We start from the raw sequence: 11,606 nt of genomic DNA on the forward strand, positions 1-11,606 counted from the left end.
CATTTACAATGCCAATAGCTTAAACTTGCGTAAATGCGAGACCTGTTGCATTGCAAATGCTTGTTATTAAATGTGTTTATATATTTAAATTGAGCAGGTTATTTGCACAAATGGATTTCTGCCCTGAAGTAACTTCTCATTTGTATGACTGTATGAGTAACCCTGTTCTTTGAAACCTAACTGTGCACGTTTGCAGTGTATACAAATTATGTACAGTGTGTATGCAGTTTATTTGAACACAGGCATAAATTAAATATAATTATAAAAAAGTTGTGGCAGCTGAGCTCACAAATGTTGTCCTGTGATCTTGAGTATATGAAAGACTGTAAAAGCATGCACACTACTTGTTCTGTGCAATCTGCCTCTTGCTACAAATCATATGTCTGTGCCCTGTTGTAGTATATCCCCCTAGTTGGTGGTGCTGCTTAACACTAGCACTGTCTGAGAGACCGAGGTAAATTGGGGTGAGCGTGAGCCGTGAGGTCAGATAGCAAGGGAGAGAGAGAGATGAGATGGCGGAGCATCAGATGGGTGAGGACTCTGAGAAGAGAAGGAAAGATGTATAGAAAGACAGGGTGTTGAGGGGAGGGAGATAGAAAGGAAAGACAATCAGTTAGTGGTACACAGGGGGTTAGAGAGAAAAATAGAAGCAAGTAAGGGAGAGAAAGAATACTGAGGACTCTGCTACATTATGCTCCCAATCGGGGCGTTACACGTCTGTGATTGTTCAGCAACTTTGAGCGATGTTTCTAATTTTTTTAGGACAACAAGGTTGTGTTGAAATGTACTTTATTTTGCTGCATAGAAATAATATTATTCTAGTGTAGCATGCAACAAAACTCTAGTCCAAATTATCTATAATACTTTAGGCATTGGATTCCTATTCCCGAATGTCAATACATTGAAGTTTATTTTTCAAATGTGTAAGTTTGATGCCTTAAATAAGTCAGCACAGGTGCTCACGCCAGAACATAGATGTAAGTCATCCCTCACACTGATAAACACCTAATAGTTGCTACTACTACAACACACAGCTGTTGCAGGAATCTCAACAAAGAATCTCTGCCAGCCAGTACAGCATCTCTGTGATAGGCTCGAGAATTGGGGTAGCTTGCAGTTTCACTCTTCTTACCATTAAACACAGGCCTAGCCTACAAGCTGCCTGCAAAGTGCCCTTGAGGCTTTGCATTAACCCAGGCACGGGTCTGCTTTTCCTATCTGGGTAAGTGAGTTTCCCCCATTTCGAGAGAGACCAGCTCACCTCACTAGCCCATTCCTGAGCCTGAGATTGCCTGAAGTTAGAGTGCCAAGCCCTAGAGGTACCATAGCAAATGTGACAGCAGGAGTAGGGTCCCTATACAACCTGTCTTCCTCACAGGATTTACTTTGCTTCAGAGACCTAAGTCGAGCCATCTTGAATCTTTACAGCTGTTTCAAAGAGGTAGCCTACTACACACATCATTAACAAATAACAACTAGCGATATCTGGTAGCTACTCCACATGGATGTTAAATATGTGCAGATGCAGAAATGTCTTTGGTGCAACGTGCAAATAAATATTATTGGTGCATGTTACTTTGATGAATTGGCATCACACTTCGCACATGTCTAACGTCTTTTCTTTCATTTTGCATACTTAGAATGTCTCAGAGTGGACAGAAGAAGATTTCAAGCTACTTCACAAAATTTAAGCCCAAGATTGATGAGGAGCCTGCTAGCAAACTTGCTAGAAAAGACCATACACTTACAGTGCAAGAAGGGAACAAGGAAGATGAAGTGCAAGAGAAGGCACTAGATGAGAGTGACACCACTACTAGCAGCAGCGTTATCATCACCCCTACAGAAGAAAAGACACAAGATCGTCCTCTTACAGATGAGCCGCATCATGCTGTGGACATTGCTGTAGAGATGGAGGAAACTCCAAGCACTAGCAAAGAGTCTGACATATTATCACTGAAACCACATTCAGACAGAGATTTTAGGAAAGGCATTCTTCCTAAAGGTTGGAAACTTGACCAAAAAATATATTTCCAACGCAAGCATCCATGGTTAATTGTTAAAGGCCCTAACCTTGGCTGTTCTGTGTGTCGCCAAGTCCGTGACCTTGGTGCTGAGAAATCCAGGGGAATGAAATTGTCCAAAGAATGGACTGAGTCTACTGTGAAGGCATATGGCACCAATATAGAACAACAGCAGAAGTCATTGAGGAAAAAAGATTGGAGAACATGCACTAAGCAAGGCTCATGTTGCAACTTTAAAAATCTTAGAAAACGCTAAGAGAGATACTTTATTGCAAGTAACTGCAAAAGCACAATCTGTACAAATGTCAGCAACAGCCAGAATATTCCGTGTAGCTTATAAGGAAGCAAAGCGAAACAGGCCAGCGTATGGTTTTGAAATGGAGATAGACTGCCACCAGTTGAATGGACTAGATATGGGTCAAATTTTGCACTCCAATGTAGCTTGTTCAAACATACAAGGCCACATATCCTTAGAAATGAAGAGGAAGATATTTTCCAAAATTATTGAGCTTTCCCCCAAAGTAAGTCTTTTACTAGATGAAGCCACTGCGTTAAATAGGAAAAGTTCTTTAATTGTGTACATGCGAATGCAGCTACCTGACATGGACTCCCCAGCTAATATGTTTGTTGACCTCATTGAGCTGAATGATTTGTCAGCTGATGGCATAGTAAACAGTTTACTGTCTGCACTAAAAAAAGATCCAATTAATATAAGTGAGGACTTTCTCTCCAAATGCATGGTTTCAGTTGCCTGTGATGGAGCTTCAGTGATGTTTGGCCGCCACAGTGGTGTTGTAAAGAGGCTGCAAGAAAAAATCTCTTCCAATATTGTAGCCTGGCACTTGCCGTTCATGATGTCATGAAAGATATTGGTGCTACAAATCATTTCATAAACTTACTTGATAAGCTGTATTCTCTATTTTCCACCTCTGTTAAAAACCGTTTGGAGCTTAAGGATGTGCTGAAGCTCTTGACGTTCAGCTCTGCAGAATAGGTAGAGTGTTAGATACTCGTTGGGTTGCATCAAGCTTTAGAACAGTGGAGGCTATTTGGAATGCTTATCCTGCTCTCTACAAGCACTTTAATAGTGCAGCTGATGATGGTTCCCGTGACAGTTCAACACGAAATATGTACACAGGCCTAGGAAGGCGGTTATCATCTATACAGTTCGTTGCTAATCTTGGCCTCATGTATGATGCTCTTCAGGAGTTATCCGAGTTATCACTTGAGTTACAGAAACGTGATTCTACAATCATTGATTCTCACCGGGCTATTTGTCGGCAAATAGCTGTGTTTGAGGCAATGGTAGACAGGCAAGGGAACCATTTCTCACTATGTAAAAAGGCCATGGAAGAAAATATATTCCAAGGTGTGGTGCTGCACAAAGGAAAGACCACGGACAAAATCATTGAACAGGGTCAGTTTTTTCGTAGCCTTGCAGAAAATCTAAGACATCGTTTGTTGTCTACAGGAGGAACGAATTCTGCTGACAAAAAGGCTGAGTATTATACACTGATTAACGAAGTGAAAGTTTTATACAAACAGTACTGGCCTGATGAGCTACCTGTTCTTTATGGTGAAAGTGATATTGAGTCTCTGTGTAAAAGATTCAACATTGCCAGCCGAGAAACCATACGTGCTTACAGAGAGTACAAGGAATCTGGAGGCAAAGAAATTAAAAGGCAGTTCAAGGAACTTTTGATGGCCATACACACTATTGCTATCAGTACTGCAGAATGGTAGCGGGGCTTTTCTCAAATGAATCTGATATGCACATCCACAAGAGCATCATTGGTGACTCAAACAATATCTTCTTTAATGTTTTTAAATCAAGGTTGGTCCACCATTTAGGAGATTCAACCCATTACCCTATGTTCAGTCCTGGCTTGCAAAAGGACGAAGATCAGCTGATGACACTAGGAGTAAAGCAAGGAAAGAGGAGGACATGGAATGCACAAGCAATTTAGACTGTTTCTGGGGTTTTCTGGAACAATAGATGTAGCCCATTCCAACTGACAAAATGTGTGTCATTGCAATGTTTTGGAAAAGTTAGGCTTTACTGTGTTAGGATATTTAGTTGTTCTAGGTTATATAGGTTATTTATTTGCATTTATACCCCTTTGTTGACAGTGTCAATTTATTTAATATTTTGTTATATTTATGTGTCTTTGTTTGGATGTTATATTTATTGTTCTATTTAATATATTTTATTTATTTTGTTTTTTGTAACAGTTTAATTGCTTTTTGGATTTTCATTTTACGACATGTATCTATTTGTATTTATATATTTTATTTTTTGTTAGTTTGTCTTTATATAATTACATTTTGTATGGCACTATGCCTGGTTATTTTGCACTAATAGGTATGACTTATTCAGATACGGTCAAATTGAAACTGCCCAGCCCCCTACATATTCCTTTGGCCTTGGTATTTATTTATAAAATGTTATATAGCACGAACCACATTTTGGTGGAGATCACATTTTTCTTTGCTTTATCTTAAGCTAAAATCTTTGATTAAAAAGTCATATTTTGAACATATGCCTCTTTTCTAATCTGTGTTGCCTGTGTCATACAGAACTACATAGTTCCATGTTTTTCTTTTTTACTATTCTCAATGTCTAATAAATGCACATATAGCTCAGAGAGAAGTTATAGTACAAGCCCAATTGGTAATCCTCCTTTTTTGTTTTTGTTTCTCTAAAGCAGTCGCTTTAACTGAATATTACACTATACTGATTAACCCCATGCCACTGGAAGTGACAGTGGCTGACTGACTCATTCAAGTGTATTGGATGATTTTATTCAGTTTATCTGTTTGGACTAGTGTTTTCACAACATTGGGTTTTATTTTGTCATATAACTTAAGCTATGTCAAAGTTGTACCTTTGAAATCATAGACTCTGTGAAAAATGGCATGCCCTACCCCCAGTATTGTCCTTTTCCCCAAATCAGCACACAGAGCAGAGCACTGAAATTGTCCATTTCAATGCATTAGTGGTTTTAGCTAATTTATTCCAAACTTGTGATTTAAATGCACATTTGCTTTCATCTTTTTCAAAATGGTTCACGCCACGGGGAACCTCCTATCAAAACCTTACGAAGGCTCCCTTTCTGAAATTCAGATCAGGTATTATATTTGACTTTTAGCAGTGCCACTTGAAGATGTGGGTGGGGCTAATACAGTGGGTGGAGCCAGTGTCGAGAGTGGGCGGGGCCTGACAACGTGGGTGTGGCCTCCGAAAAATATTTCAGCACCTGCACTTCATATTTTACAAATTAAGCACTGCCCCCCCGACGCTTGCTTTCGTCATACACGATGAATCAGGCAGGGCTGAGAAATCTTGGGCAGGTAAGGTAACGTCTCACCGCGTAGCAGCTGATGGCCAGATGCCTCAGAAGAGCGAACGTCACTGGAGCCTGACGAGTCTATGAGGCGAAGAGTTGTAAAGTTTGTCAAATTTCTCGAGCAGATGAAACCAGAGACGGTTTAAACCCCCATACAGCTTTGTGTGATGGAGAACTTCACTCCGAAAAGTCCCCAGAGCGAGATCGCCGACAACTGCCACCACAGCCGGTAGTCCGTCAAGGGATGAAATTACTATCGAGCAGAACGACCAGCAACGATCCTCAATGGCCTGCAACCATTAATGTGACGTGACTCTGGCGGGAGAACAAGCGCCATCGTACTCCTTGGAACAGCTTAGTCTAGCTGCAACCCGGACTACGAAGATAACCTCCAACGAGACGGAGGGTGTAAAGCGGCAAGATAGCGGTTTTGGGTGTTGCAGACACACTGGCGGAGACAAAGCAGGATCTTTTTCAACACAAAGAGAGTCCGCTGAAAGGTGCCAGACTACGGTATAGGACTCCCGGGGAAGGAAGGATCCCTCAGTAAGCAACGGTGACACCACGGGTGGCGGAATACCCAGAAACCCAGAAACAGGAGAAAGATGTCACTGGAGATACTCCAGTGTTCAAGGTACAGTTTGGCAGCTAACAACTTCATAGTTGCTAAAATGGAAGTAGGAATGAAGGTATGCACAGCGGTATGCCAAGGGCAAGCCTCACCTTGAACCTTTCGTCTCTGGCAAGATGTATGTCAATGTGGCGCTGTCCCTTATACAGCAAACCAACGCGTACCTTCCAGGTAATTCAACAGCCGTGTGCATCTGAGGTCTCTTGGCTGCAGCATGGGGTGCCACAGGACTCAGCTCTGATCACAACACTATTTAATCTGTATATACCCCCCCTTGATGACGTGATTGAGCATTATAGTGTTAAAATCGTGTCTAATTATCACCTTGACACAGCATGAAGGTATTTCTGCAGCCAGTTTTCAGATTGTGTCTGCTCAGATTAGCAGAATGAAAGGATAACAGCTGTCTCAAACTGAATACTGCGAAAATCGTCTCCTCTCCTGAAGAGCTTAAAAAGACTTCATGTGAACACTCTGGCACAAGTGAGGTGGGGGATAATGGGGTTCTAATGGAGGTGACTCACATTGATAAAGGAGTTAGGCAGGGGTGAGTATTGGCGCCTACCCTGTTCATCAATGGTCTCATCAGTTTTCTGAGCAGGAATGGTTGTGACACTCCGAAAATAGGAGGGCAACGGGTCCTTGCTCTTCTTTTTGCGGATTATACCCTACTCATATCAAAATCACTGCAGGGGCTCCAAAAGCTGCTAAATGATTTTCAGGCATTCTGCCTGTAACAGGGATTGGAGCTAAATAGCTCCAAAACAAAATGTAGGCTCTTTTCAGCAAGCCTTAAGAGCAAATGCAAGAAGTCTGTGGGTGGCGCCCACCTAGAACTAATGACAGAGAGTTCGATTATCTTGGTATTAAACTCACACAGAACATGAGTTTGGTCCCACAACTGGAAAGAGTGCGGTTATTCCCGATTCATCAAACAGTGAACATAGTGAAAATTCATAGGAAAACCATATCTGGAAAGATGGCACTGGTGCTAGAGAGCTATAATATCAAAGTCTTAGGTGCCGCTTTATATGGTGCGGAGTCGAGGGGCTGTTCAAATAGCAGCTATCTCTCAATAATTGAACAAAAATGTTTTAGATCCCTGTTGAGTCTTCTGGTGTCCACCCCGCTGATCCCACTTTATTTCGATGTAGGCCAGAAAAGAATTACCCATAAAATTGCTCTTAGAATACTTATGTTTTGGCGCCGGCTTTGGTCCACTGAAGAACTTGAGTTCTACAGGCTGGGTCTTCGTGAATTAATGACACCAACCTGTGTGGACAAGATTCCCTGGTTGCGTACAGATGTACAGATAAGGAATTGTTACAAAAATTAGGATTAGATGTTTATTGGAGTCAAAGTTGCAAACTGGGGCATTGCTGATAATGATTGAATAATAAACTGTAAGGGATCACTTTCAGATGCTTTGATGAATTTTAAACAAATATCGTTGTTTGAGGCCACAAAAGATGAAATTGAACCCCGCCAGTAGGGACACTATACCTGCAGTTTAGGTATGGCAGACTACTTGTAAATAATTTTAAAGGAAAATGGGGCAAAGCAGGAGACGGGGTGATGGAAATTGTCCATGTTGCCAAGGGGTGCCTGAGTCACTCAAGCATGTTTTATTCTTCTGCCCCTTGTACTGTCAATCCTGATCCAAATGGATAGCCCCACTATGCAGAAACTTGGGAGTAAGGAAGTACAGGAAGGCTTATAGAATATTGCAGACTAATACAATGCGTATGATCGTATTCTGTACAGCCAAGTTCCTAATGGCTATGGGGATCAGGCGCACCAAGTACTCCCATGATAGTTTTTAGGCTGTACCATACAGTATGTCTCCTGCAAAAGCCGTATCGCGGGCCTTATGTTATCTTAAGTGAACATTCTTCTTTTACATTTTTTAATTTTTTCAGTTTATTTTATTGCTGTCTTTAGCGTATCTTATGATGAAGAACTGAAGTACAAATAATTATGTAATTTTTATTTCTTCACCATACTGCTACTGTAGTGAATTTTACTGGTGCAAATAATGATGCATTCTGTTCGCTCTATTGTGCTGCTACTGTAAACAGATTGCGAACGATTATTTATAAAGTTATGTCTTGTTTGTATCTGTGTTTGGAAGTGTCTTGTTTTATGGTATACTTTTATGATCTACTATGATCAAAATAAAGTTCTTTGATTGATTTATTGCTTGATAATCTTGAATTTGAAACGCCTTTATTAGCTTCACTCTTTGGTTAAGCCTATTGAATAGTAGACGCCTTAGATCTGAAAATGCGGCACTCACTGTGGTTCTAAGTGTGGAAGGAGCACATATGGGAGGCCACTCGTTCACCTTTTTTGCCTGCCAAACTATGGAACACCCTCCCTCTTGATCTGAGACAGGAACATTCAGAACTGGTTTCCCAAAAGAAGCTAAAGACCTGGTTCTTCAGACGATCTTAACTTAGGCCTTTGTTGTGGGTCTTGGGGTCTTTGTGGTTTTGAATCATCCCTAGCATGGGGACACTCCTAATGGAGTAAGCAGGCACTATATATATCTCTTTATTATCATTATTATTACTTGAGATGTATTCATTTATTGTGGTAAGAAAAAGGATTTCATTTATGGGTCATCATAATCACTATTCTACTAGGCCCAGCTATCAAGAATCATCTTTTCACTGTGCCTACATGATATGTAGCTATGTAGATGGAGGTGGAGAGATTCAAGGCACTAAACTGTGAGCATCTCTTCCTCTTCAGTTACAAAACAAACACAAATCTGTCTGGTGCTCAGGCATAACATTAAATACTGTTTATTTGAGAATTCTTTGTAAAGTCTGGATCTTTTTCTCTTCTTAAACATGTTTACCTATATCTCAGCACCAAGAGATCTATTTTGGTGGATGCACTTTCTTAAAATACCCTAAGAGATAGAAACAGATAGGGTAAATGGGGCTACAGCTGTTTTCAGTAACCAATGCTTTGTATGGTTCTATGTGGCTCTCTTTTGAGGGACATCAACACATTCCTATTTAATGCTTACTTCTGGTTCCCTTCTCATGATAGAGAACAATTCTTTTATAGACCAGCATGTATTCGCCATAGTACTTGGTGAGAGGAGCATTCTTACCGTCACTGGCGATGGCTGTAAAATCCTGCAATAATGCCCCAATGTCAGATAACTATTAAGATTAATAAAAATAGTTATAGAACCATGTATAAAATATTAGTAAAAAGGATACCTTCCATCACCATGCACTGTGTCCCAAAAATGACGTCGCTCATGGAGACTGACCAAAAGTTCTGCTTGAGCAGTGACCTTTCATACGAACCTGAGCAAGAAGAAATATATCAAAAAGTGACCCTTGTATCTGAGTTCCAAGGTGCACTCACACTCACTATTCCATACATTACACCATGCAAAGCACAGACATTGACCTTGCAGGAAGTGACCCTAGCATACAGGTGAAAATGGGTTCACCCACGCTCACCCTTCAACCTATCGCACAATACATTGTAGAGGAATGGACTTCGTAGGAAGTGACGCACCAGCTACTGCCTTTCTTGGAGCCCATCTTAGATCCATAAGGAGCTCTTGACACAGCTGCCGTCAAAGCCTGGCACTAGCTACAAGACAAAGAACTTCCCTCCACTATGAGTAGTTACAGCTCTCATGCCAATATTAGGCCCTTAGTGGTTGGGTGAATACTATCACTAACCATTACTGCATGCTGACTTCTCCACTGATGGAGAAGGACTCCCAACATCTGATATATAACACTGTGAACTAGGATGAGATGCCACCTCCAGTGAAATGACTGAGGGCTGCACAGGGCTAAATAATGGTTCCTAGCTCACTGGTGTGAAATTGTGTGCTATTTGGATAGTTGGTTCAATATGATGCTTTGTCAAATGAACCGCCGACCAACCCCAATTTAACACTTTGTCGATGGATCAGAGCATTTCTCAGAAGGGTAATGCTGTCTTTCAACAAGGAGGATCCTCTTATTTGAGTAATGTGTTTTTTTAAACTCATTTTATCTTCGGATTGTGTTGTGGCCCCCAGTTGATGGCTAGTATTACCAGTTTCTACAGCTTATTCTGTACAAAAACCCAACTGAGAGCAAAGAGCTGTGTTTCTTTTGAGGATGTTTACTTTTTTCAAAAGGGACCCAAGGGCATGTCTATTGATGACATCTGAGCAGTTAAGATTTTTGGACCCACTCTTATAAATGTTTGTGCAAAGCACGATTTTGATGTACCTTGTTATAGGCATACAATCAATGATCCTGACCAGGAAACCCATAAGTGCCTAAAGCATCATACATGTCAAGAACTATCCACTAGATATGTTTTCTGTTAGAATCATGCTTGTTCTTATCACATTACCAGTCAGTTAGGCCACCACCCTTTAAAATCATTGCCATCACTCCAGGGATCAGCCTGATCACCCACCTCTTTTTAGATTTCACTGTGGTCCTCTTGCTAAACTTTTCAATTCAAACCTTGAAGAGGACGCATGTTCCTCGTTCATTGTCGACATTGAATGGTGATGCATGATCACCATGAGCTGAATATCATTGCCACACATGTAAACATGTACTTTGAATTTCACAGGGCGTTCATGTTTACATGTGTGGCAATGTTATCCAACTTATTGTGGTGATCCTGCATCTGCATTCAATTTAAACAATGCCTGAGGCACATGTGTGAGGCAGTAGTAAGCACCCGGCTCATTCTCAATGCTGATAAAATAGATGCTGTGATTGTCAATAGAAGGAATGATCCATGAGGTGTCAACACACAATGTCAGCACTAAAACAGATTCTAACCTGACCCTATACATGTAATGTTCTACCTTGTTTCCAGTTGTACTTTCCAAACAAAAAATCTGAACAACATCCTACCTTTACTATGTGAGGGAGGGGAATGGTGGCCTACCACAGACAGAACATTAACATTCTTCAAAATTAAGCTGCTCACATAGAGGCTGATTCTGAGTTTGCCGATCCGTGAATGTGGCGCAGCAGTGGTGGTGCGCACTGTCGGTCTGACCACCGTATTATGAGTTTGGAAATCGGGCCACTATTGGACCGCCACAACTGCTGGAGATCCGTGATCCCTCTGCAATGCTGTGGCCGTCATAAGCCTGCATTATGCTGGCAGTGCCGCTGCAGCACTACCACACATATTAGGAGTGTCTTCACCTCCACAGTTTTCATGGTGGTGAGCCCGCCATGAAAAGTGTGGCGGTGAGGCCCCCTGTTGGCTCAGGCCCATGGGTATACATGTTGAGGGGCACATGGTGTGCCCCCCTGCATGCATGCACCTCCAGTTCCTGTACAGCAAGGACGTTACAGTCCATGTCATGCAGGAACTTGCTTTGGCATTCCCAGAGCAGTGCCTTTCTGAAGCTCACTGCCTGGGACCACCAAAGCACTGCCCGCCAGATCAGAAAAAAACTCCTAATCTGTCAGGCAGTGTGCGGATGAGTTTGGCCATATCCCACATGGCCCAAAGTCATTGGTGCTAACAGATTCTGTCATGTATGACCTTTACTCTGCTAGTTTCACCAGTTGCCCATCAGGTAGCATACACTCTTTAAAGTGTTAT

General features: G+C 41.6%; 1 pseudogene; it reads left to right on the plus strand.

Moving 5' to 3' along the window:
* The first annotated feature begins 1,641 nt into the window (after positions 1-1,641).
* Positions 1,642-2,884, plus strand: LOC147673773 (E3 SUMO-protein ligase KIAA1586-like; annotated as a pseudogene).
* Positions 2,885-11,606: the final 8,722 nt, after the last annotated feature.

This window comes from Lissotriton vulgaris, chromosome 12 (assembly GCF_964263255.1).
Source record: "Lissotriton vulgaris chromosome 12, aLisVul1.2, whole genome shotgun sequence".
NCBI lineage: Eukaryota > Metazoa > Chordata > Amphibia > Caudata > Salamandridae > Lissotriton > Lissotriton vulgaris.